The 25,505-nt window shown below is 38.1% G+C and overlaps 1 long non-coding RNA gene across 1 annotated transcript in view; it reads left to right on the top strand.

Annotated features, from left to right (window-relative positions):
* The first annotated feature begins 12,412 nt into the window (after positions 1-12,412).
* The window catches only part of LOC141500359 (uncharacterized), an 85,191-nt gene continuing 72,098 nt past the window's right edge, over positions 12,413-25,505 (top strand). The window contains exon 1 of the long non-coding RNA XR_012471914.1: positions 12,413-12,674. This is a non-coding gene — a long non-coding RNA (uncharacterized LOC141500359). The remainder of the gene's footprint in view (positions 12,675-25,505) is intronic.

Here is a 25,505-nt window from a genome sequence, read left to right as displayed (position 1 = left end):
TGATCCAAAGAAAGACCAAAATAGCCCCCCCTGCCCCAGGCCAATTTTTTTTTCTTGAATTCTTTCTAAATTTGCTTTTTTTTGTTTTTTAATGAGCAGAAATCCATTTTTATCTCCCTGTGAGTTGAATGGAAAAAAGAAAAGCAAAAACCTTTATAACAAATATACTTAGCTGAGTAAGGTCAATTCCTCTGTATTAACTATAAAAGAACTTGCAGTCTGATAGGAGAAAGATGACATCAGCCAGTCAATAAACACTATGCACCTATTATCTATGGACACTGTGCAAAGTACAATCTGGAATTAAGAAGGTAAACACAAGAAATAGGATAGGAGGGGACAGAAAGGAACAAGCATGTATTAATCATATAGTCTACTCCATGCTCTCCAACATGTGTGTGGACACTGCAAAGTATAACCTGGAAATAAGGGAAACACAAGAGATATACAGGGAAGATGGGGAAAGAAAGGTAGCAAGCATTTATTAAGCACTTACTGTATGTGGACTAAGCACTTTACAAATATCTTATTTTATCCTCACAACGACCTTGCATGGTAAGTGCTGTTATTATCTCCATCTTACAGTAGGAGAAATGAAATGAAGTGACTTACCCAAGGTCACACAGCTAGTAAGTGTCTGAGGCTGGATTTGAATTGCTCTATCTCTTTGTCACCTAGCTGCTCAAGTAGAAGGCAGTCTTCAAGGGGAATTTAGGTAGAGTAATTTAGGGAGACCTGGGAAGAACTGTTGTAGGAGATGGAATATGAGTTGAGTTCTGAAGGAAGCCAGGGAAATTTAGTGGCAGAGAAAGCATTCCTGGCATGGGGACAGTCATTGTAAAGGCATGGAGATGAAAGATGAAGTGACATTCTAGTCACTTGCAAAGAGGCAGAACATTAGACTGTATGCAAAAGTAGTATATTGTTTGGTGTTTTAGGCACATCTGCCAAAAACAATTTTGATTAATAATATTCATATTTAATATATTTCTGGTATAGTCTACTCCATGATCTCTAACATGACTGGTAATTTGGATCACTTTTATGGAAATCTTGAAAAAAGAAAAGAGTTTAATAAATTAAAAGACATTTTTGGAGTTAATGTTCCTAAATAGTCACTACTCCCTCCTGGACCCATTTGAGATCAGATCAACAGCTTAATGCAATAAAGGACATTGCCCTAGGTATTGGTTCCGGACAGCCAATCACTATGACAATGCTTTTAATTGGAGAAGTATGAGTTTCAACCTTAAGCCACATCACCAAGGAGTTTCTGTCTTGGCCTTCTAAAGACTTTTTTTTTGTTTTTTGTAAGGTAATAGGGGTTAAACTAACAGAATGCCTTCTGTGGGGGGGGGGAGGGAAGCAAGAAGGGAGGAAATTGTAAAACTCAAAATAAATAAACTTTCTTTAAAAAAAGGTAATGGGGTTAAATGACTTGCCCAAGGTCACACAATTAGGTAGTTATTAAGTGTTTGAGGTTGAATTTGAACTCAGCGCCTTCTGACTCCAGGGCCAGTGTTCTATCTACTGTGCCATCTAGCTGCCCCCCATTTATTAAGATTCTTAATAAAAAAAACCATTTTAATCACTCTGGACTAACTATATATGTGTATATAGTCATGAACTATTTTTTTTCTTTTTTAATAAGTTTTTTATTGATGTCTTGTTTTTCATGGGTAGCTAGGGGGTGTAGCAAATAGAATATAGGACTTACAGATAGGAAGATTCATCTTCCTGACTTCAAATCTGACCTCAGACATTTACTAACTTGTATGATCCTGGGTAGGTCACTTAACCTTGTTTGTCTCAGTTTTCTCATCTGTAAAATGAGCTGGAAAAGGAAATGGCAAGCCCATTTCAATATATTTACCAAGAAAACCTCATGTGGGGTCATAAAGAGTCAGACATGACTGTAAAATGGCTGAACAATAACAAAATCTTTGTATTTTACATCATCATATTTTTTCTAGAATAACTTTCCCTCCATGAGAATCATCCAATATAACTGTGAAGGCAAATTAAGAACTACCAATATTTCATGATATATTTTTGGACTAACAATATAGAAATCCTCCTACCACCTAGTGAGCTAATATTAGAAAGTCTAAATCCTATACAGGATATGATTAAACAAATGAGCTCAACTACTATTAGTACAACTACTTGTTGCCTTTGGAGAAGAGACCCTAGAGTTTTGTCTTAAAAAGGACTGCTTTCACAGTTGTATTGGATCTTTTCCTCTTGTTTCTTCTTCTTTAACTGTGTATGTTTCTTATTCTTATAAAAAATTCTGCCAGTTGCATTCCAAATACAACCTTTCTCTCTCCTGGCTGGTAACCCTATTTCTCTATCCTTCCTTCTCCTGTGAAATTTTTTACTTTGCTTTCCTTTTTTAAAAAAAAATAAATGTATTTATCATTCCCACTACATTTAAAGAAAGCTTTCAACATTCATTTTTTTGTAAGATTTTGAGTTCTACATTTCTTTTCCTTCCACCATTTCCTCCCCCATTCCCCTGACAGAAAACAATCTAAAATAGGATATACATATATAACTATGTTAAACATATTTCCATATTAATCATGTTGTAAAAGAAGAATCAAAACAAAAAGGGAAAAATGAGAGGGGGAAATATAAAGCAAAACACATTTAAAAAATTTTTTTATTTAATATTTATTTATTCTCATTTTGTACAATTTTTTTATACATTAATAAAATATTCTTGTTTAAGAATAAACAAAATACTCCCTCCCCCCAAAAAATATAGACTCACTTAAATGATAAAGGGGAGAGAAAAAAATTAAAATTAAAATAAAAAATAATAGTAATAATTGTAGGTATGGCCAGGTGGTGCAATGGATGGAGCACTAGCCCTGGAGCCAGGAGAACCCAAGTCCATATCTGGGCCCGTACACCCAAAAAACAGCCAGTTATGTGACATTCAAGCCACCTCAACCCCACTGCCCTGCATAAACCAAAAAGAAAAAAGAAAAAAAAAAGACCTAAAATAAAATAAAATAGTAATGATAATAGTAGGGGTGGCTGGGTAGCAGACAGAGCATTGGCCCTTGAGCCAGGAGCACCGGGGTCCAAATCCAGCCTCAGACACCCAAAGATCACACTGCTATGTGGCCCCAGGCAGGCCATCTAGCCCCATTTGCCCCTCACTCCCCAAATAATAATAATAATAAATGTGCTTCAGTCTTTGTTCCAACACCACCAACTCTGTCGCAGGTGGATCACATTATTTATGATAAGTCCATCACAAAAGTTACTTCCATATTTTTTCACCGTTGCCATTGCTGATCACAACTCCCTCCTTTCTTATTTCTCCACTACCATGTACTATAATTTCTCTCTCCTTTCACTCTGACTCTGCTGTAGGGTAGCTGAGTGGCACAGCAGACAGATCCCTGGCCCTGGGGCCAAGAGGCCCCAAGGCCCCATACCACTCCTTAGGCCCAGCATCCACCTGGCCCTATGGTCCCGGACAGGCCATCCAATCCCAGCCCCTTGCAAGAACTAAAAAAGAAAATGTGTTGTATCTGACCATTTTCCCCCCAGGGTCCATCCTCTCCTCCTTCATTCACATCCCCACCCCTTCCCCCTGTCCCCCCCCTTCTTACTCCAGATGTCTATACCCCATTGAGTATATATGCTGTTTCCTCTCCTAATGACCTCTGATGAGAGTGAAGATTCCCTCATTCCCCTTTGCCTTCCCCCCTTCCATATCATTGCAATAGCTCATTGTAATACAGAAAAATCTTATTATATGAAATATCTTGGCCTATTCCTCCTCTCCTTTTTCTTTCTCCCATTACATTTCCCTTTTTTTCTATTGACTCCATTTTTACACCATATTTTATTTTCAAATTCAGCTTTCTCTTGTGCTTCAACTATAAAAGCTCCCTCTACCTGTTCTATTAACTAAGAAGGTTCATATGAGTATTATCAGTGTCATTTTTCTATACAGGAATACATGCAGTTCATCATCATCAAGTCCCTCATATTTTCTCCTTCTCCTCCAATCTCTATGCTTCACCTGAGTCCTGTATTTGAAGATCAAACCTTCTGTTCAGCTCTGGCCATTCCAGCATGAACATTTGAAATTCCCCTGATTCATTGAAAGTCCATCTTTTTCCCTGGAAGAGGATATTCAATTTTGCTGGGTAGTTGATTCTCTGTTGCATTCTAAGCTCTTTTGCCTTCCTGTATATTCTATTCCAAGCCCTACGAGCTTCCAATGTAGTTGCTGCTGAGTCCTGTGTGATACTGATTGCAGCTCCATGGTATTTCAATTGTGTCCTTCTGGCTGCTTGTAATATTTTCTCTTTGACTAGGGAGTTCTGGAACTTGGCTATAATATTCCTCGGGGTTTGTTTTTTGGGATTTCTTTCTCGGAGGGATCGGTGGATTCTCTCCATTTCTATTTTGCCCTCTGCTTCTAGGATATCAGGGCAATTTTCCTGTAGTAATTCTTTGAAAATGATGTCAAAGCTCTTTTCCTGATCATGACTTTCAGGTATTCCAATAATTTTAAAATTATCTTTCCTAAATCTGTTTTCCATATCAGTTGTTTTTTCAATGAGATATTTCACATTTTCTTCTAATTTTTCATTTTTTTGGTTTTGAAGTATTGATTCCTGATTTCTGGTAAATTCATCAATCTCCCTGAATTCTATTCTTTGTCTGAAGGATTTGTTCTCCTCAGAGAGTTTTCTTATCTCTTTTTCCATCTGGCCAATTTTTCTTTTTAAAGCATTCTTCTCCTCAATAACTTTTTGAACCCTTTTATCCATTTGGTCTAAGCTGGTTTTTAGCATGGTATTTTTTTCAGCATTTTTTTGGATTTCCTTGACTAGGCTGCTGACTTCATTTTCATGTTTTTCCTGCATCTCTCTCATTTCTTTTCTGTTTTTCTTCTAACTCCCTCATTTGATTTTCAAAGTCTTTGTTGAGCTCTGTCATAGCCTGAGCCCAATTTCTGTTTTTTCTTGGAGTCTTTTGATGCAGGAGCTTGTGCTTCCTCATCTTTAGACTGAGTGTTTTGATCCTTCTTGGGTTCACAGGCAAAATATTTCTCAATGGTGTTCCTCTTGTTTCCTCTGCTTGCTCATTTTCCCAGCCTTAGCCTGTTTTTGTGGTGCTTCCTGAGCTTTTAGGACACTCCCACAAGGGTCTCAGTGTGTGTGGTTCTGTCCTCTCTCCTGGTCTGTGAATGACCATATGCGTCCCCCTCTGCCATGGGGCTGAGGTGGGGGGGGGCCCTGCTGTTCTATGGGGGGGCCTAGACTGTGACCAGGATCTGAATGTGGTCAGAACCCCAGAGTCCTGTTCCAGGGGCAGAGCTCTGCAGCCTCTCTCTTCATTCCCCTCCCTAGGTTCAATGGGCTCATGCTCTGGGGACTCCTGCTTACTGGCTCCACCTGCTTCTGTTTCCTGGATCTGGACTGCCTTGGCCAAGCTGCTAGCTGTGTGCCCTGAGGGCTGGGCTTCAGGTGCTCGCTCTGGCAGAGGTCCCCCGCTGTTCCCCCAATTTGTGCTTGGTGCTCCCCGGGGCGTAGATCAGGAAATTCCCCCGCTGCTGTGAGCCACGTCTCCCAGCGCTCTCAGACTGCCTCCGGGAGGCTGAAGTTCTTTTGCTCTGGCGGGCCACCCCTCTGACGGGCCACCCTTCCAACCCTGGGGAGCAGAGCCTTTCTGCTCTTTTCCAGGTTACCTTGAGTAGGAGAACTACCTCACTGGGTCCCTTTGTGGGTTCTGTCTCTCAAAAATTTAGCTAGAGTCCTTAGTTTAGAAGTTTAATGAGAAAGTGCCTAAGACAGGATCCTCTCTTGTCACCATCTTGGCTCCACCCCCCAAAACACCTTTTAAAAATTGAAAATAGTAAATTTTGTTCTGCATTCAGACTCCATAGTTCCTTCTCTGGTTGTAGTTGGTATTTTCTATCACAAGTCCTTTAGAATTGTCTTTGCTCATTGTAGTGGTGAGATGAGCAAGTCCATCTTAGCTGATCATTATCCAGTGTTGTTGTTAATGTGTACAGTGTTCTGGTTCTGCTCACTTCACTCAGCATTAATTCATGTAAGTCTTTCCAGACTTTTATGAAGTCTGACCACTCATGATTTCTTACAGTATTATGATAATACTCCATCACATTCATATACTACAATTTGTTCAACCATTCCTCAAATAATAGACTTCCCCTCAATTTCCAATTCTTTGTCACTACAAAAAGAGTTGTCATAAATATTTTTGTATGCTTCAGTTTTCTATTTTAAATTTCTTTAGAAATGTACTGATTGATGGTGTACTCTAAGCATACCTGTGAGGTTGTACAAAAGAAATCTGTATCCTGGAAATCTGAATTTGCTCTCTTTAGGAGCATTAGCATTCCTTAGTATTGGAATGGAGATTCTTTAGCATTCTAATAACTATCTTTACTTTCAGTTTGACCTACTTTTGATCCACAGTCATGAGACATCCCTCATGCTCCAGGGAAATGCTTCTCCCAAGAAGTCAAGTTAACAAATAGCAGTTTTTAAAAGTTGGGGGGAAAAAGGGGGGGGGAAATCAGGATAGTTGATCAATATAATCAAAAAACATTTGAAAACATGTATAATTCTCAACCTTTGTGGATCTCTCACCTTCATAAAAGGCTGCTGGTTTAGAATATCTTCTTTTAAGTCATGCTCTTTCTTTAAAATTTTGCAGCATTCACTTGATTTGTAAGTGTGTGTATCTTTTTTCATTTCCATTGTTGTAGTTTTCTCCTTGGCTCCATTAACTTCACTTTGCATTAATTATTGTGACTCTTTTCATGCTTCTCTATATTCATTGCATTCATTTCTTATAGCTTAGTAATATTCTGTTACATTCTTGTACCAATTTGTTTAGCCATTCCCCAATCAATGGAAATCTACTTTTGTTTTCCAATTCTTGTTGCTATAATTATTTTGGTATATATGGGGACTTTCATATTTCTTTCTACTTGCCTGTTTCCAAATTGCTTTCCAAAATGGTTATTTTTCACAGTTCTACCAATAATATACCATTATTCCCATCTTTAGCAGCATTTCCAACACTAACCATTCCCATTTTTTGTCATGCTTACCAGTTTTCAGAATATGAGATGAAAGCTCAGGGTTGTTTTGATCTGCCTTATGATTAGTGCTTTAGGGCATTCTTTCATGTGTTTATTGATAGTGTGCAATTCTTCTTTTGAGAATTTTTTGTTCCTATTCTTTAGCCTCTTATCTATTGGGCAATGGCTTTTAGCCATGCATGTTATATACACACATACACATGTGTATACACACAAAACATATATATATGTTAATTGCTTATATATCTTCAATACCAAACACATCAAATAAATTTGATACTTTTTTCTCATTTGACTCCATTCCTTTATATTTTAAATGCATCAATTTTGCTTTTGTATGGAAAGCAATTTGGAACTATGTAAATAAAATGACTAAAATATTCATATTCTTTGTATCAGGGACTTTATTACTTGTCTTATTCCCAAGGAAGTCATCAATAATAAGAAAGTCTCCACATGCTCCAAAATAGATGACCATCAATTAGGGAGTGACTAAATGAATTGTAGTGCATGAATATTATGGTGATGAAAGAAGTGATGTGTTATGAATAAAGAGAAACATGGAAAAAATTTTTATGAACTGATGCAGAGTAAAGGACACAGAGTCAAGGAAACAATATACATGGTAACAATGTAAGTAACAATGACATAAAAAAATCAAAAGTAAATGTAAAAAAATTATAAAGGTCAAGCAAGACTCAAATGAAGAGATGTGAGAGGATGCTCCCAACCCTTTGTGGAGGGGAGAAGTTATACATTGCACATATTTTCAGACTTTTCAATTTTGATTACATGTTCTAATGATTTTTCCCTCTAAAAAACTGCTACTCATTATATGGGATGGCTTTTTGGGAGGGGAAGGAATTAGAATACGTGAATTATGGTGAGGTAAGAAAGAGAAAACATCAATAAAATTTTATTTACAATTTTTTATCCATATAGAATCTTTTTAATTTCATGTAATCAAGGTTAATCTATTTTATCTTTGACAATTGTCTCTATATCTTGTTTGAACAAGAATACATGTGCTCAAACCAGGAGAACACTGTACATAGTAACAGCAGCACTGTGTGCTGATCAACTATGATAGACTTAGCTCTTCTCAGCAATACAATGATCAAAGGCAATTCTAAAGGATTTGAGATGGAAAATGCCATCACATCACAAAGAAAGAACTTTGGAGTCTGAATGCAGATTGAAGCTTAGTATTTTTAAATTTTAAACTTTTTTTTTCTTTCAAATGGTTTTCCCCTTTTGCTTTGATTCTTCTTTCACAGTATGACTAATCTGGAAATATGTTTAATGTGAATGTTCATGCTTACTGATATCAAATCACTTGCTGTCTTGGGGAGGGAGGGAGAAAAGTATACAAAACATGAATGTTGTAAACAATCTTTACATGTAATTGAAGAAAATTAAAGAATAAACTAATAAGAATACATCTCACATTTGTGAGATGTCTATGTTTTGCTGCCTTTTAATTTTTTATAGTATAATATTAAATATTAAGGTCATATTTATTTAGAACATATTGTAGAATGTGGTGAAAGGTGTTGGTCTAAATTGAATTTCTGCCAGGATACTTTCCAACTTTCCCAGCAGTTTTTTTAAATCATAAAGCAATCATGTTTTCGACTTTATTCAACACTAGATTATTGAGTTCCATTGTCACTGATCCTTTCTTTTCTAGTCTGTTGTGATCTATTTCTATATTTTTACCCAGTGCCAGATGTTATGATGACTGTGGCTTTAGAACATAGTTTGAGGTCAGTAAGTGCTACTTTTGATACTTAGATTTTTTTTTCCCCAAATGCCTTTTGTTATTATTTTATCTAGTTCTATAAAAGTATCTTTTTGACAATTCTTATAATTTTATAGGGTGTAATTCTTAGAATATAAATTTCTGGAAAACAGGGACTATTTTTGCCTTTCCTTCATCAACCGGGTTTGGCAATGTGTTAAACCACAGCTTACGTTTGAGTGTGCTCTTTCTTTGTGGGAAGATGGAGTTATAGTCCAATTATAAGTCAAGAACCTTTTGATGCTGTACCACTTGACAGGTAGGATACATTTCTACCCACTGTTTTTTTGTTTGTTTGTTTTTTTAGGTTTTTGCAAGGCAAATGGGGTTAAGTGGATTGCCCAAGGCAATTAGGTAAGTATTAAGTAAGTATTAAGTGTCTGAGACCGGATTTGAACCCAGGCACTCCTGACTCCAGGGCCAATGCTTTATCCACTGCACCACCTAGCCGCCCCTCTACCAACTGTTTTAACTGTGTCTCACTCCTGAAGACTTCCAGCTTGTGTAATCAATGTAAGGAAGCCTTTCCGATGTCCATAGTGGATTTTTGTCTAATCTAGCCACATAGTTGCTTCCTTTCAACACAGATTGATCATTAATGTGGGTCTTAATTCTTCCAATATAGTTTTTGGTATAGTCTAACCTATTAACCAATTCCCTTTTTTAAACAAGAAAGTTAAGATACTTAAATTTAGAGAGAGAAAGTGGATCAATATGATGATCAAGTAATGCTTGTTGACTGACTAGCCAATATTCAGGACTGCTGCTCCCTTGCTGTACCTTAGTCCTCTGGGATGCTGGCAAGATGCTAAAGGTCTGAACTAGGATTGTGACTGTGTGAGTAAAGAGGGAAGATACAATAGAAAGGCTGAGAAGGTGACAAGGTTTGGCAATGGATCAGATATGTAGAGTGAGAGTGAGGAGTCCAGGACATTATTAAAGTTGTGAGCTTGGGTGACATGGAAGATGGTAGTGCCTTTGATAGAAATAGAAAAGTTCTTCTCTGAGGTACCCCCTCACACCTCTCAGATTGGCCAATATGACTAGAAAGGATAATGATCATTGTTGGAAGGGTTGTGGGAAATCTGGGACACTATTACACTGTTGGTGGAGCTGTGAACTCATCCAACCTTTCTAAAGAGCTATTTGGAACTATGCCCAAAGGGCAGCAAAAATGTGCATACCCTTTGACCCAGCAATACCACTACTGGGTCTATATCCTGAAGAGATGATGAAAAAAGGGTAAAAACATCACTTGTACAAAGATATTCATAGCAGCCCTGTTTGTGGTGGCAAAGAATTGGAAATCAAGTAAATGTCCTTCAATTGGGGAATGGCTTAGCAAACTGTGGTATGTGTATGTCATGGAACACTATTGTTCTATTATAAACCAGGAGGGATGGGATTTCAGGGAAGCCTGGAGGGATTTGCATGAATTGATGCTGAGTGAGATGAGCAGAACCAGAAAAACACTGTACACCCTCACAGCAACATGGGGGTGATATTGAACCTTGAAGGACTCGCTCATTCCATCAGTGCAACAATTGGGAACAATTTTGGGCTGTATCCAGATAAGGAGATGTGGAATTTGAACAAAGTTCAAGGACTATTCCCTTTAATTTAGGAAAAAAACCAGGTATCTTAGTGCCCGATCTTGTTACCTCTTAGACTCCTTGTCTCTCTTCTTTAAGGATATGATTTCTCTCTCATCACACTCAATTTGTATCGAGGTACAACATGGAAACAAAGTAAAGACTGACAGAGTACTTTCTGTGGGGGGTGGGGGAAGGGAAGCAAGATGGGGGGGAAATTGTAAAACTCAAATAATATCTTTAATAAAACTTAATTTAAAAGAAAAAAAATTGTAAAACTTATATAACATCTTTAATAAAATTAAATAAAAAACTCAACAACTAGCATACCTACTAGCTGGTAACCTCACCTCATCTTCTCAGGTAAAGTTGTGAAAGTCATTGAATCAATTTCTCCACTTCTTTTGCTCTCACTTGATTTTAAAACCCCTGAAATGTGATTTCTGACCTAATCATTCACTAGTTTCTTCAAAATCACCACTGATCTCTTTCTTAAAATAATAATTTATATTATTCCTCAATATCATATAAAACTTATTTTTATCCTTTGTTTTTTTTTAATTTTGAGTTCCATTCCCTCCACTCTCTGAGGAATAGTACATAATTTAATAAATGTTATACCTGTGAAAAAAAAGAAATAGAAAAGTTAAGGAGGGCATTTGGGGAGGATTAATGAGTTCTCTTTCATATGAGATACCTACTGGATGTTTGAGCAAATGGCATTATAGGTCTGTAGCTCATGAGAGAGATTAGAGCTGGATTTGTAGCTCTATCTGGCCAGGAGTATAATGGAAATCATAGAAGCTAATGAGATCACTAAGAGAGGTATAGGGCACAAGGAGGAGATTCAGCGAAGGAAGATTGAGAAGGACCAGTCATACAGATAGGAGGAGAAGCAGGAGAGACCAGGGTCATGGAAAACTGGAGAAGAGAGAATGTCCAGGAAGAAATGATGATCAAATGTCAGAGTTGCAAAAAGGTCCAAGGAGGATAAGAACTTAGAAAAGTTATTGCATTAGATTTGGGAATTCAGAAATCACTGGTAACTATGGAGAGCAAAGTTTCTGTTGCAAAATGAGATCTGAAGCCCGACTGAAAAAAGTTTAGACTTTAAAGGATCAAGAAATGTCAAAGTGGAGTATATATAGACTACTTTCTCAGGGAATTTAGTGAAGAACAGAGAAGGGCAAAGGTGGAAGGGAGAAGAGATATAGGATTATCATTAGTCAATGAGTCAATCCAACAGCAATACCTCAAGTGATAAGAATTGATATTAGGGGCCTAGAAAGCCTCACGAAACTTTCAAACATTAAAAATTTGAAATCAAAAAAAGGCTTACATATGAGTAACATCTGGGGAATCAAGGTGGACACAGCAAATAGAGCACTGGCCTTGGAGTCAGAAGGACCTGAGTTTAAATCTATTCTTAGACACTTATTAGCTGAGTGATCCCGGGCAAGTCACTTAACTTTGATTGCCTCCAAAAAAATAAAAAAGGAGGCAATATCTGATTTCAACCTTGAAGAAAACTTAGAATCACAGAGATGACTGTGAGAAGAGAGTGCATTTAAGGCAAAGAACCAGGAGTATGCTAGCAAGAATTTAACAACCAACTCTCCAGTGAGGGATCCTTGAGGACCATAGTTGTGAAACAACAAAGGTAACGGTTTAAAGACCCTCTTGACCACTTGTTCTTTTGCAAATATACTGGTTCGGTTTCTCAGGAGACCAGCATGACCCAATTCCTCTGTTTTTCCTGACATTGATCAAGAATCGCATGACCATAGGAGCAATGAAGTATGCATAAAAATGTGTAACTGTTTAACCAATATGTAATGATTTAATCGATGTGTAATCTTTAACATGATTGGAGCTTAAGCTGGTAGCATGAGTTGTCCAAGAATACTGGGGTAGACTAGGATATAAGCTGATGTGTGCACCTAATAAAATTTGGAGTGCTCACTACCTTTGCCTCCTGTCTCATTCAGCTGAGAATAGTTCTTCCTTGGCGAAGGACACTCAAAGTAGTCAGTGTACCTATCAAGTGTCACCCATAATGTGGGGCCCCCTAGGGATTAGGGGAAGATTACAGAAGGACTTCAACCAGGGCGGATGAGCCTCTAGAAGGAAAAGAGGCCTCCAGCTGCAGCCCCAGTATATATGGACTGGTGAGGTAAGAAAAATCTTATCATGGGACAAGTACTAGGAGTTGCAAATAAAGAAACTCATACAAGATTATTATATAAGGCTTTGAAGAAACAGGGATGGCCAAAATTGCCTGAAAAGGAAAGAGGCAATATCTCATTTACAAAAATAAAACAAGGAGCTAATGAAGATTTTGTACAATTTCTTGCTAGGCTGAAACAGACAGCTCATGGCTCCCTTATCTAGAGCTTGAAGTTAACTGAGAGAGGAATTAAGAAAAAGCACTAGATAGGAGAGAAAATTGTTTCATGAAGACTTCATAAAATAAAACAGAATGTTAAAAAATCGCTATTTAATATCAGAAAGACAAGATAATCAGGTTCATTTTAAAGTACATAATTTGATTATTACAGAAAATAATGGGACGATTGAGGATTTAATAATAGAAGACTCCACTCCCAGAAAAAGATTTAGGGCTGTTCCTTTAAAAAAAGTTATTTGGTTTACTCTAAACTGAAGGGGGACAGGGGATATTGCAGTTAGGTTGAGGGATTTTTGAGTGATTGCTTGCCTTCTCAAAAGTTACAGTTATTTATAGTTAAAATCAAGAAGTGTTAGATATTAAAACCTTTGAATGGAAAAATGTATTGTGAAAAATGGAATGTTCTCGGCATTTTTCCTCTGGTTTCTTGGAAGATTTGTCATCTTTGGTGGCGTTTGTTCTGTTTTCTGCCCAGAGTGTGTGTATGTTTATCTGGTTTTTTGTCTTTGTGTAATGTTTAAAGAAACCCTCTAGTGTGAGAGCAGAGTAGGGTTTCCCCAGATTTTGGGGGGGCTCTCTGGTTCTAAATGCTCTTACTCCTTTTATGTGTCTCTATGTATTTGCTGTAAAATACAGGCAGAAAAAAACTCTCAGATGTCTCTCAGGCTTGCTGTTCTCTGTGTTCTGATAGGCCAATCTTCTTTCCATTCTCTCTTTTCAAAATTAGATCTTCTTTTGTCCAAAACTTTTGATTGGCACCAAAAAGGGAGATTTTTCTGAGAATCATGTTGTTTTTGGAGAAGAAGGGGTTCTATTATTTTTCTGTTGTCTCTTTTCTGGTCTGATAGAGTAATAGAATTTAATTTACTAATTTGGCAAATTATGCTTATAAGGGACCTAGAAGAAATTGAAATTGTCCCTAAAATTATTTTTTGGACTGGTCTCACTTAGCATGTTAAATATACATACATATATATATATATATATATATATATATATGAAAGGAAAATAATGTAAGGTAATTTTGAATATGAGCTTTGAATTTATAAAATTATTAAGAGAACTATTAAGAAAATTTTGTAATCATAAAAAAGGGATTTTAGAAACATTTGGTCTCGGGGGCAGAGCCAAGATGGCAACAAGAACTGATTGCATCTTAGGAGCTCTCTCATAAAACTCATAAGCTAAGGACTCTAACTAAATTTTTGAGAGACAGAACCCAGAGAGGGACCCAGGGAGGCAGTTCTCCTATTCAAGGTAACCTGGAAAAGAGCAGAAAGGCTCTGCTCCCCCGGGGTCAGATTGGCAGCCACCAGAGCGAAAGAACTTCAGCCTCCCTGGGAGCCCAGGCTCACAGCAGCGGGGGAGTTTCATGAGCTATGCCCCAGGGAGCACTGGGCACAAAGTGGGGGAACAGTTAGGGACCTCTGCCAGAGCGAGCACGTGGAATACCTGAAAGTCATGATCAGGAAAAGAGCCTTGACATCATTTTCAAAGAATTACTACAGGAAAATTGCCCTGATATCCTAGAAGCAGAGGGCAAAATAGAAATGGAGAGAATCCACAGATCCCCCCGCCCCGAGAAAGAGATCCCCAAAAACCAACCCCCAAGAATATTATAGCCAAATTCCAGAACTCCCAAGTCAAAGAGAAAATATTACAAGCAGCCAGAAGGACACAGTTCAAATATCGTGGAGCTGCAGTCAGGATCACACAGGACTTAGCAGCAACTACATTGGAAGCTCATAGGGCTAGGAATATAATATACCAGAAGGCAAAAGAACTTAGAATGCAACAGAGAATCAACTACCCAGCAAGGCTGAATGTCCTCTTCCAGGGAAAAAGATGGACTTTCAATGAACCAGGGGAATTTCAAATGTTCCTGTTGGAATGGCCAGAGCTGAACAGAAGGTTTGATCTTCAGATACAGGACTCAGGTGAAGCATAGAGATTGGAGGGGAAGGGGAAAATATGAGGGACTTGATGATGATGAACTGCATGTATTCCTGCATAGAAAAATGACACTGACAATACTCATATGAACCTTCTCAGTTAATAGAGCAGGTAGAGGGAGCTTTTATAGTTGAAGCACAGAAGAAAGCTGAATTTGAAGATAAAATATGGTGTAAAAATGGAGTCAATAGAAAAAAAGGGAAATGTAATGGGAGAAAGAAAAAGGAGAGGGGGAATAGGCCAAGATATTTCATATACTAAGATTTTTCTTTATTACAGTGAGCTATTGCAATGATATGGAAGGGGGGGAACACAAGGGGAGGGAATCTTCTCTCTCATCAGAGGTGGCTAGGAGAGGAAACAGCATATATACTCAATGGGGCATAGACATCTGGAGTAAGAAGGAGAGAGGGGGGGGACAGAGGGAAGGGGTGGGGATGTGAATGAAGGAGGAGAGGATGGACTCTGGAATGGACTCTGGGGGGAGAGTGGTCTGATATAACACATTTTCTTTTTTAGTTCTTTCAAGGGACTGGAATTGGATGGCCTGTCCGGGACCATAGGGCCAGGTGGATGCTGGGCCTAAGGGGTGGTATGGGGGCTCGGGCCCTCTTGGGCCCAGAGCCAGGGATCTGTCTGCTGCACCACTCAGCTACCCTACAGCAGAGTCAGCGTGAAAGGAGAAAGAAAATATAGTACATAGTAGTGGAGAAATAAGAAAGGAGGGAGTTGCGATCAGCAATGGCAACGGTGGAAAAATATGGAAGTAACTTTTGTGATGGACTTATCATAAAGAATGTGATCCACCCATGACAGCGTTGTTGCTGTTGGAACAAAGACTCAAGCACATTTTTTATTATTATTATTTTGGGAGGGGGTGCAGAGCAGATGGGGCTGGGTGGCCTGCCTGGGGCCGTACAGCAGGGTGATCTTTGGGTGTCTGAGGCTGGATTTGGACCCGGGTGCTCCTGGCTCAAGGGTCAGTGCTCTGTCCAACAACCTTACTATTATTACTATTTTATTTTATTTTGGGTCTTTTTTTCTTTTTTCTTTTGGTGTTTGCAGGGCAGGGCAGTTCCAGTAGCTTACATGTCACACGGCTGGGTGATTGTTGGGTGTACAGGGCCAGATGTGGGCTCGGGTGCGCATGGCTCCAAGGCTGGTGCTCCATCCATTGTGCCACCTGGCCATACCTACAATTATTACTATTATTTTTTTAATTTTAATTTTTTTCTCCCCCCTTTACTTTATCGCTGAAGCAAGTCTATGTTTATGGGGAGAGGGGGTATTTCGTTTACTCCTAAACAAGAATATTTTATTAATGCATAAAAAAACATTATTTGTACAAAAAGAGAATAAATATTAAAGAAAAAATAAAAGAAAAAAGATAAGTGCTTCCCTCCTATATCATAGTTCTCTTTCATTTCACTTAGTCCTAATTCTCTTGTACAAAATGACTATAAATATGTTAAACAGAAATATCTACGTGTAACTTTTGCCAGATTGTTCTACACCAAGAGAAGGTAGAAGGTCAGGCAGGCTAGTAGAAAAATGTGTAACTAATAAATTTACAAATGGATGAATGTTGAAAAAATACCAAAGCATGTAATTGGAAAAATAAAATAAAATGTATTCTTGTTTAAAAAAAAAAGAAACATTTGGTCTCAAGAAATTTTTATGTATTATAGAGTTTTAGGGAGTAAATGGAATATACATTAAATTGAAATGTGTTATGTATAATTAGTAAACTTTGCATAAGAACAGATTCAGACAATTTTTTGAAACTTTAAGATTGTGTTACAATAACAATGAATGAATCAAAATATCATCCATCACCTTTGTAAAAATTTGTTATTAAAAAACCGCAGAATACCTTGCCAACAAGGTTATATCTCTCAATGTCTTTTTGGCTCAGAGAAATTGTTAAAAGCTGTGCTCTTCCACCTAGTGTTTCTTTCTTTTTTTATATATATTTAATATTTGTTTATTCTCATTTTGTACAAATAATGTTTTTTATACATTAATAAAATATTCTTGTTTAAGAGTAAACGAAATACCCCCTCCCCCTAAAAAAAATATACTCGCTTCAGTGATAAAGTAAAGGGGGGAGAAAAAAATTAAAATAAAAAAATAATAGTAATAATTGTAAGTATGACCAGGTGCCGCAATGAACAGAGTACCAGCCCTGGAGCCAGGAACACCCAAGCCCATATCTGGCCCCGTACACCCAACAATCACCCAGCTGTGTGACATGCAAGCCACCCCAAGCCCACTGCCCAGCAAAAACCAAAAAAAGAGAAAAAAAAGACCCAAATAAAATAAAATAGTAATAATAGTAGGGGTGGCTGGGTTGCAGACAGAGCAGTGGCCCTTGAGCCAGGGGCACCCTGGTCCAAATCCGGCCTCAGACACCCAATGATCACCCTGCTATGCGGCCCCAGGCAGACCATCCAGCCTCATTTGCCCTGCAACCCCCCCCATAATAATAATAAAAAATGTGTTTCAGTCTTTGTTCCAACACCACCAACTCTGTCACAGGTGGATCACATTCTTTATGATAACTCCATCACAAAAGTTACTTTCATATTTTTCCACTGTTGCCATTACTGATCCCAACTCCCTCCTTTAGTATTTCTCCACTACCATGTACTATATTTTCTCTCTCCTTTCATTCTGACTCTGCTGTGGGATAGCTGAGTGGCACAGCAGGCAGATCCCTGGCCCTGGGGCCAAGAGGCCCTAGGCCCAGCATCCACCTAGCCCTATGGTCCCGGACAGGCCGTCCAATCCCAGCCCCTTGCAAGAAGTAAAAAAGAAAATGTGTTGTATCTGACCACTCTCCCCCCAGGGTCCATCCTCTCCTCCTTCATTCACATCCCCACCCCTTCCCCCTGTCCCCCCCCTTCTTACTCCAGATGTCTATACCCCATTGAGTAAATATGCTGTTTTCTCTCCTAGCCACCTCTGATGAGAGCAAAGATTCTCTCATTCCCCCTTGCCTTCTCCCCTTCCATATCATTGCAATAGCTCATTGTAATAAAGAAAAATCTTATATGAAATATCTTGGCCTATTCCCCCTCTCCTTTTTCTTTCTCCCATTACATTTCTGTTTTTCCTGTTGACTCCATTTTTACACCATATTTTATCTTCAAATTCAGCTTTCTCCTGTGCTTCATCTATAAAAGCTCCCTCTACCTGCTTTGTTAACTGAGAAGGTTCATATGAGTATTATCAGTGTCATTTTTCTATACAGGAATACATGCAGTTCATCATCATTAAGTCCCTCCTACTTTCCCCTTCTCCTCCAATCTCTATGCTTCACCTGAGTCCTGTATTTGAAGATCAAACCTTCTATTCATCTCTGGCCATTGCAACAGTAACATTTGAAATTCCCCTGGTTCATTGAAACTCCATCCTTTTCCCTAGAAGAGGACATTTTGTTTTGCTGGGTAGTTGATTCTCAGTTGCATTCTAAGCTCTTTTGCCTTCCGGTATATTCTGTTCCAAGCCCTACGAGCTTTTAAGTCCTGTGTGATCCTGACTGCAGCTCCACGATATTTGAATTGTGTCCTTCTGGCTGCTTGTAATATTTTCTCTTTGACTTGGGAGTTCTGGAATTTGGCTATAATATTCCTGGGGGCTGGTTTTTGGAGATCTCTTTCTCAGGGGGATCAGTGGATTCTCTCCATTTCTATTTTGCCCTCTGCTTCCAGGATATCAGGGCAATTTTCCTGTAGTAATTCTTTGAAAATGATGTCAAGGCTCTTTTCCTGATCATGACTTTCAGGTATTCCAATAATTTTTAAATTATCTTTCCTAAATCTGTTTTCCATATCAGTTGTTTTTTCAATGAGATGTTTCACATTTTCTTCTAATTTTTCATTTTTTTTGGTCTTGAAGTATTGATTCCTGATTTCTGGTAAATTTATCAATCTCCCTGAGTTCTATTCTTTGTCTGAAGGATTTGTTTTCCTCAGAGAATTTTCTTATCTCTTTTTCCATCTGGCCAATTTTGCTTTTTAAAGCATTCTTCTTCTCAATAACTTTTTGAACTCTTTTATCCATTTGACCTAAGCTGGTTTTTAGCATGCTATTTTCTTCAGCATTTTTTTGGATTTCCTTGACTAGTCTGCTGACTTCATTTTCATGTTTTTCCTGCATCTCTCTCATTTCTTTTCCCAGTTTTCCCTTCTAACTCCCTCATTTGATTTTCGAAGTCTTTTTTGAGCTCTGTCATAGCCTGAGCCCAATTTCTGTTTTTCTTGGAGTCTTTTGATGCAGGAGCTTGTGCTTCCTCATCTTCAGACTGGGTGTTTTGATCCTTCTTGGGCTCATATGCAAAATATTTCTCAATGGTGTTCCTCTTGTTTCTCTGCTTGTTCATTTTCCCAGTGTAAGCCTGTTTTGGGGTACTTCCTGAGCTATTTGGATACTCCCACAAGGATCTCAGTGTGTGAGGCTCTGTCCTCCCTCCTGGTCTGTGAATGGGGCTGAGGTGGGGGGGGGGGCTGCTGTTCTATGGAGGAGCCTAGACTGCGACCAGGATCTGAATGTGGTCAGAGCCCCAGAGTCCTCTTCCAGGGGCAGAGCTCTGCAGTTTCTCTCTCTTCACTCCCCTCCCTAGGATCAATGGGCTCATGCCCTGGGGGCTCCTGCTTACTGGCTTTGCCTGCTTCTGTTTCCTGGATCTGGAGTGTGCTGGCCAGGCTGCTTGCTGTGTGCCCTGAGGGCTGTTCTCACTGTGGAAGAGGTCCCCTGCTGTTCCACCAATTTGTGCCCCATGCTGCCTGGGGCATAGGTCATGAAATTCCCTGGCTGCTGTGAGCCGCAGCGGGCTGCCCCTCCAACTTTGGGGAACAGAGCCTTTCTGCTCTTTTCCAGGTTACCTTGAGTAGGAGAACTACCTCACTGGGTCCCTTTGTGGGTTCTGTTTCTCAAAAATTTAGTTACAGTCCTTAGTTTTGAAAATTTATGAGAGAGAGCACCTAAGACAGGATCTGCTCTTGTTGCCATCTTGCTTCCATCCCCACCTAGTGTTTCGTAAAGGGAATATTTCTTACTTAATATTTATTATTTAAGAAGAAAAAATTTTATATGTATCCTGTAATCCTGGCATTGGTAAAAGTTTTACATTGGATTTTTTGAAATTATTTTATATATATACATGTATATATATAAAACTAAATTCATAGAGAATCTTGTTTTCTTTTTGAAATAGGAGTGTATTTGAACAAAAGAAAATAAGCTTATAAAACAGAGATGTCAGCATGGAAACATTATATTTCATGTAGGCTAAGAATTTAATGTTTAATTTTAAAGAAGCAAAAATGGTAAAGTTAGAAGAAGGTTGTATAAGAGATTGAGAATTTGAAAATAAACAGGGAAAATTAGACCACATGTGGTACAAGGACTTCCCATGATTTTATGGGGAAGAGACTTATGCAAGAGACTCACCGTCTCTACAGATTTTTCATAGGGGCCACTGCAAGAAATGAAAAATTAATGCCCCCTAGAATAAAATGGAAATCAAATGAGCCTATTTGGATAGATCAGTGGCTCTTAAGTAAGGAAAAATAGAAGTTCTAAAACAAATTACTGAAGAACAAATCAAAAATGGGCATATAGGTGAAAATACTAATCCATGGAATTCTCTGATCTTTGCTATTAAAAAGAAGTTAGGAAAATGGAGAATTGCTTTATTATGAAAGGATTTATAATGGAGGATGGATTTCTGGCAGGTTTTTGTTAATAACAATTTTTATACTGGGACTCCTTAAATGGTTAAGCAATTATTTCAAAATTGACCCTGGGATATTTCAAAGGTAGTAAGTCAGAACCAGTGCAGGGCTATACTGTCTATACTGACACTACAAAAAAATATAAGGCTTCTGTTTTACTGTTCTGCTTTGAAGATGTTACCATACCACATCCCATCAACTGGATAGAAGATAGTCAATATGTGGCAGGTATCTTAAAGAGGATAGAAACTGTTTTCTTTAAACAGAGTGATGATATTATGTTGCAATTGTTCCAAGACCTTCAATCATGTATTGGGGCACCATTACATCCTTTGTTCTGCATGCATATTTGTTCACATTCTGGCTTACCAGGGCCTTTTCTGAAGGAAATGACATAGCTGACAAATTGTTGATTGGTACTGTAGAAGAGACCCATAAAGCTCATGAATGGTTTCACCTTTCAGAGAGGTCTCTTAGACTTCTATAACACATCTCCAAAGAAGAGGCTAGACAGATAGTAAAAAGACATGTTCAATGTGTCCTATTCCACCCATCTATCTTTGGTCCCCAAAAAACCCAGGGGTAAATTCTCTAATGATTTGTGGCAAATGGATGTCACTCATGAACTTTCATTTGGAAGACAGAAATATGGGCATGTCACTGTGGACACTTTTTCTTCTTTTATTATGGCTACACTGTTAGCAGGGGAATCAGTTAAGGATGTTATCTGTCATTTGATCTGTTTCTCTGCTCATGGTGTCCCAGTTTCCATTAAAATAGTTAATGATCCAGCATATGTTTCTAGGTCTTTTGGAACTCTTTGCAAGGAATTTAACATTATACATATAACAGGAATACCTTATAACCCCCGTGGCCAGGCACGTTGTAGAATGTGGCAACAGGGTACTGAAAACTTTTCTCCAAAACAAAAGAAGGGGAATTTTGGAAACAAACCTAAAGTTAGGATATACATGGCATGTTATACATACCATTACTTAACATTCAATGAACAACGTATAAATCCAGCCATGAAATACTACTGCCATCCTCCAGTTGATGGCAATAGCAATTCTTTTTTGTTGTTGTTGTTTAGGTTTTTGCAAGGCAAACGGGGTTAAGTGGCTTGCCCAAGGCCACACGGCTAGGTAATTATTAAGTGTCTGAGACTGGATTTGAACTCAGGTACTCCTGACTCCAGGGCCCGTGCTTTATCCATTGCACCACCTAGTGGCCCCCAGAAATAGCAATTCTAAAGTAAACAAACAACTTGTACAAAAGGTACTTAATGAATAAGTTATGTGGAAAGATCAGGATGGAATATAGAAAGGGCCTAACAAGGTACTAACAAGAGGGCCAGGTTTTCTTTGTATCTCTACAGATGGAGGTGAACACTGAATTGCTCAAAGAAAAGCAAATAAACAACAGGAAAAGATACAGAGAAGATGATAGCATAAAAGGGGTAAAAGGAAAAACAAGCAGATTATTAAAAAATTATTGATTGTTGTGATGCTGTTATCTCAAATACAGACTAGCAGCGGGAATGCTCAGAGGAGGAAAAGAGATGGGTTTTTAATCCTCTTTGTTGTGGAAGAAGGAGAAAAGACCCCTCCTATAATAATGCAAGGAAATCTTTCACAAATAGTTCAACCACAATTTGAACATGATCCACTTTACAATTACACTAATTCTCCTGTTTGATTCAGTTTTACTGGACTATCAACAAAATCTCCTCTCTGTTTCTCCAAAAGTAACTGCATGTGCGTTCCAGTAGTCCCAGTAACCTATCACACTAGGGGAAAAAAAAAAGGCTGCAGTATTTTAAAATTTATTTTGAATCATTAACATTTCCTCTATCACTTTCTTAAATCTAGATACCCAAATTAATAAATCAAACCTTGGTTTATAGCATTACCTATTTTTGAAATGTAATTGTTCATGATGAAAATTGAAGTATCAGCTCAAATTAGGCAGTTTGTGCTGGATCCAGCACACCCTTATATAGGAGATAGACTGTCAAAAGGTAACAGAATGTTGAGTCAGAGGAATAACAAACAAGACTAGTTTGGGAAGAATATAAAGTATATAGAAGAGACTGTTGTAACTCTAACATTCTCTCTCCAAGACCAAAGGTTTTAAAGATATCATCCCTAACTTAGGTCTCAGTTTCCTTAACTGTAAAGTTGTTGATGTAGGCTTGAGTTTAGAAATGAAATTGTGTGTGTTTATACATTATGTGTGTGTGTGTGTGTGTGTGTGTGTGTGTGTGTGTGTGTGTGTGTGTGTGTGTGGAGAGAGAGAGAAAAAAATAGGAGTTTCAACAAATCTTAACAGTTATTGATTAATATGAAAATTATAAATCCCTCAGTGAACACCTGATGCTGATCAAAGCAACACATTTTGCCAGAGGGTGAGATCATTTAGAACACAAAGGATTGTTGTTATATCAAGCTCAGAGGGAAACAGGGTGTCTCCAAATACCTTGACATCTTTTGCTTAGTGATGTTAATTGGACTCATGGGAACTGATGAAATCACCAATGAAAAAGACATAGAAGAGGGCACAGAACTGAGTTTAGGGGATTCCTACAATGAAGACTGAAGCTATATGGTGATCTAGCAAAGGACACGGAGAAAAAAGTTGTCTATGTAGATGGAAAAGGAGTGAGAGAAATTCCAAAAGAATATCATGATGAATAGTGTCAAAAAGCTGCAGAGAGGTCACAAAGGATAAATAATGAGAAAATGCCATTGACTTTTGCAACTAAGAGACCTTAAGATACTCTTCAGTTGAGTATGGGGCAAAAAGCCAAGTTTTAAGAGACTCAATACCAACTAACATCCTGTTTGTGGACAAAAAGGACATTGAGAAATGAAAATGTCTAAGCAATTCTTGGTATAAAGGTTCAGCCTCAAGGCAGCATTTGACTCCAAAAGAAAAAATCCAAACAAAAAAACAGCAGGAGAAAAGATCTTTGGATGACCCTCTAGCTTGAGGCTATAAAGCAAAGAATTTTTTTAAACAGACTTTCGATCTCCTAAGCATCTTCTCACATGATTGGAATCATAAATATTTTGTGACTGTGATAACTAGTTGTGACCTCATTTGGATTGTAAAAATAAAAAAAAACTTTAGTGTTGGTTTAGTCATTGAATGATTATATTTAATATTAATAGCTATTTGTATAGCTCCTACTATATGCTAGAACTGTGTTAAGAGTTTTACAAATATTATTTCATTTAATCTTCTTTACAACCTTGGGAGTCAAACATCCTGTTTATAGACAAACAGGTGCTATTATTTTCTCTATTTAACAATTGAGGAAACTGAGGCAAGCCATGGTTAAGTGACTTGCCCAAACTAGTGTCTGAGGCTGCATTTGACTTCAGGTCTTTCTGACACTAACATTCTCTCTCCAAGGCCAAAAGTTTTAAAGATGTCATCCTTGACTCTTCTCATTTCCCATAAAGGACTTTGGGCCAGAATCAGTTTTTCTACTTTTAATCATTGTCCCTAGCCAAGAGTAAAACTTGGAGGAAATTTGTATGAAGTAGAGATTCTTTACTTTTTCTGTGTCCAGGAACCCTTTGGTGGTCTGGTGAAGCCTGTAGATCCATTCTCAGAATAACATTTTTTGAATATACTTTTTTTTGGGAGGAGTCAATTGGGGTTAAGTGGTTTGCCCAAGGTCACACAGCTAGTAAGTCTTAAGTAAAATTTGAATTCAGGTCCTTCTGACTCCAGAGTCAATGCTCTATCAACTCCACTATATCTACTCCTGTGTTTTTTTAAATGAAGAGAATAAAATATATAGGATTACAAAGGAAATCAATTATATTGAAATATAATCTACCTATCTACCTTATCTATCTATGAAAACAAGTTCATGAACTCCAGATTAAGAATTCTTAGGGGGCAGCTAGGTGGTGCAGTGGATAGAGTCCCAGCCCTGGAGTCAGGAGTACCTGAGTTCAATAGTAGACTTTTTTTTTAGGTTTTTGCAAGGCAATGGAGTTAAGTGACTTGCCCAAGACCACACAGCTAGGTAATTATTAAGTGTCTGAGGCCAGATTTGAACTTAGGTACTCCTGACTCCAGGACCAGTGCTCTATTTGCTGCACCTCCTAGCCACCCCAGTACCTGAATTCAAATCCGACCTGTCACTTAATTACGTACAAACTTTCTTTTGGCTATCTCCATCTTTCACTAGGTGTCACTGTTTCATTCTATAAAGTTCAGTAGTCAGGTTGGGAAGTTACAAAAAAAAATCAAACATACTCACTCATGCCCACCCCTCCCTCCATCTTTCTAATCCCCTTTCCTTCAACCAATCAATTTTCTCTTGCTTCCCTTCTTCTCCCAACCAGTACATGGAGGAAGCTACGCTTCAAACTCTGCCTACCTCTCTTCTTAGTCTGTCTATACTGCCTGTAGGGAAGACACTCAGGTCACAGTCTGAAAAATGAAAAATTTGTTAGGGTCTTGGAAATGACTAGCTCTAAACCTCTATTTAAATTCCTGCTTTAGGGAGCTGATAGATGGCAAAAAAATTATGGAAAAATAACTCATAATGTAAGCTCCTGTTAAAGAAAGACTATACAAAGAGGAATCAAAGATGAACTCAATGCAGAATGAAGAATACTTTTAAAACTTTTTTTATGTTTGTGTGGGTGCTTTTTTCCCCCAATATGGTTAATACAGAAATGTGTTTTTAATAATGTTACATGTAGGGGCAACTAGGTGGCTCAGTGAATAGAGCACCAGCCTTGGAGTGAAGAGGTCCTGAGTTCAAATCTAGCCTCAGACACTTACTAATTAGCTAGCTGTGTGACTGGGCAAGTCACTTAACCCCATTGCCTTTCAGAAACCTAAAAAAATAATGTTGCATGTATAATCAATCCCCTATTGC

This window comes from Macrotis lagotis, chromosome X, assembly GCF_037893015.1.
Source record: "Macrotis lagotis isolate mMagLag1 chromosome X, bilby.v1.9.chrom.fasta, whole genome shotgun sequence".
Classification (NCBI taxonomy): domain Eukaryota; kingdom Metazoa; phylum Chordata; class Mammalia; order Peramelemorphia; family Peramelidae; genus Macrotis; species Macrotis lagotis.
The sequence above is the reverse complement of the archived record's forward strand: the minus strand, read 5'-3'. Positions and strand labels throughout refer to the sequence as shown.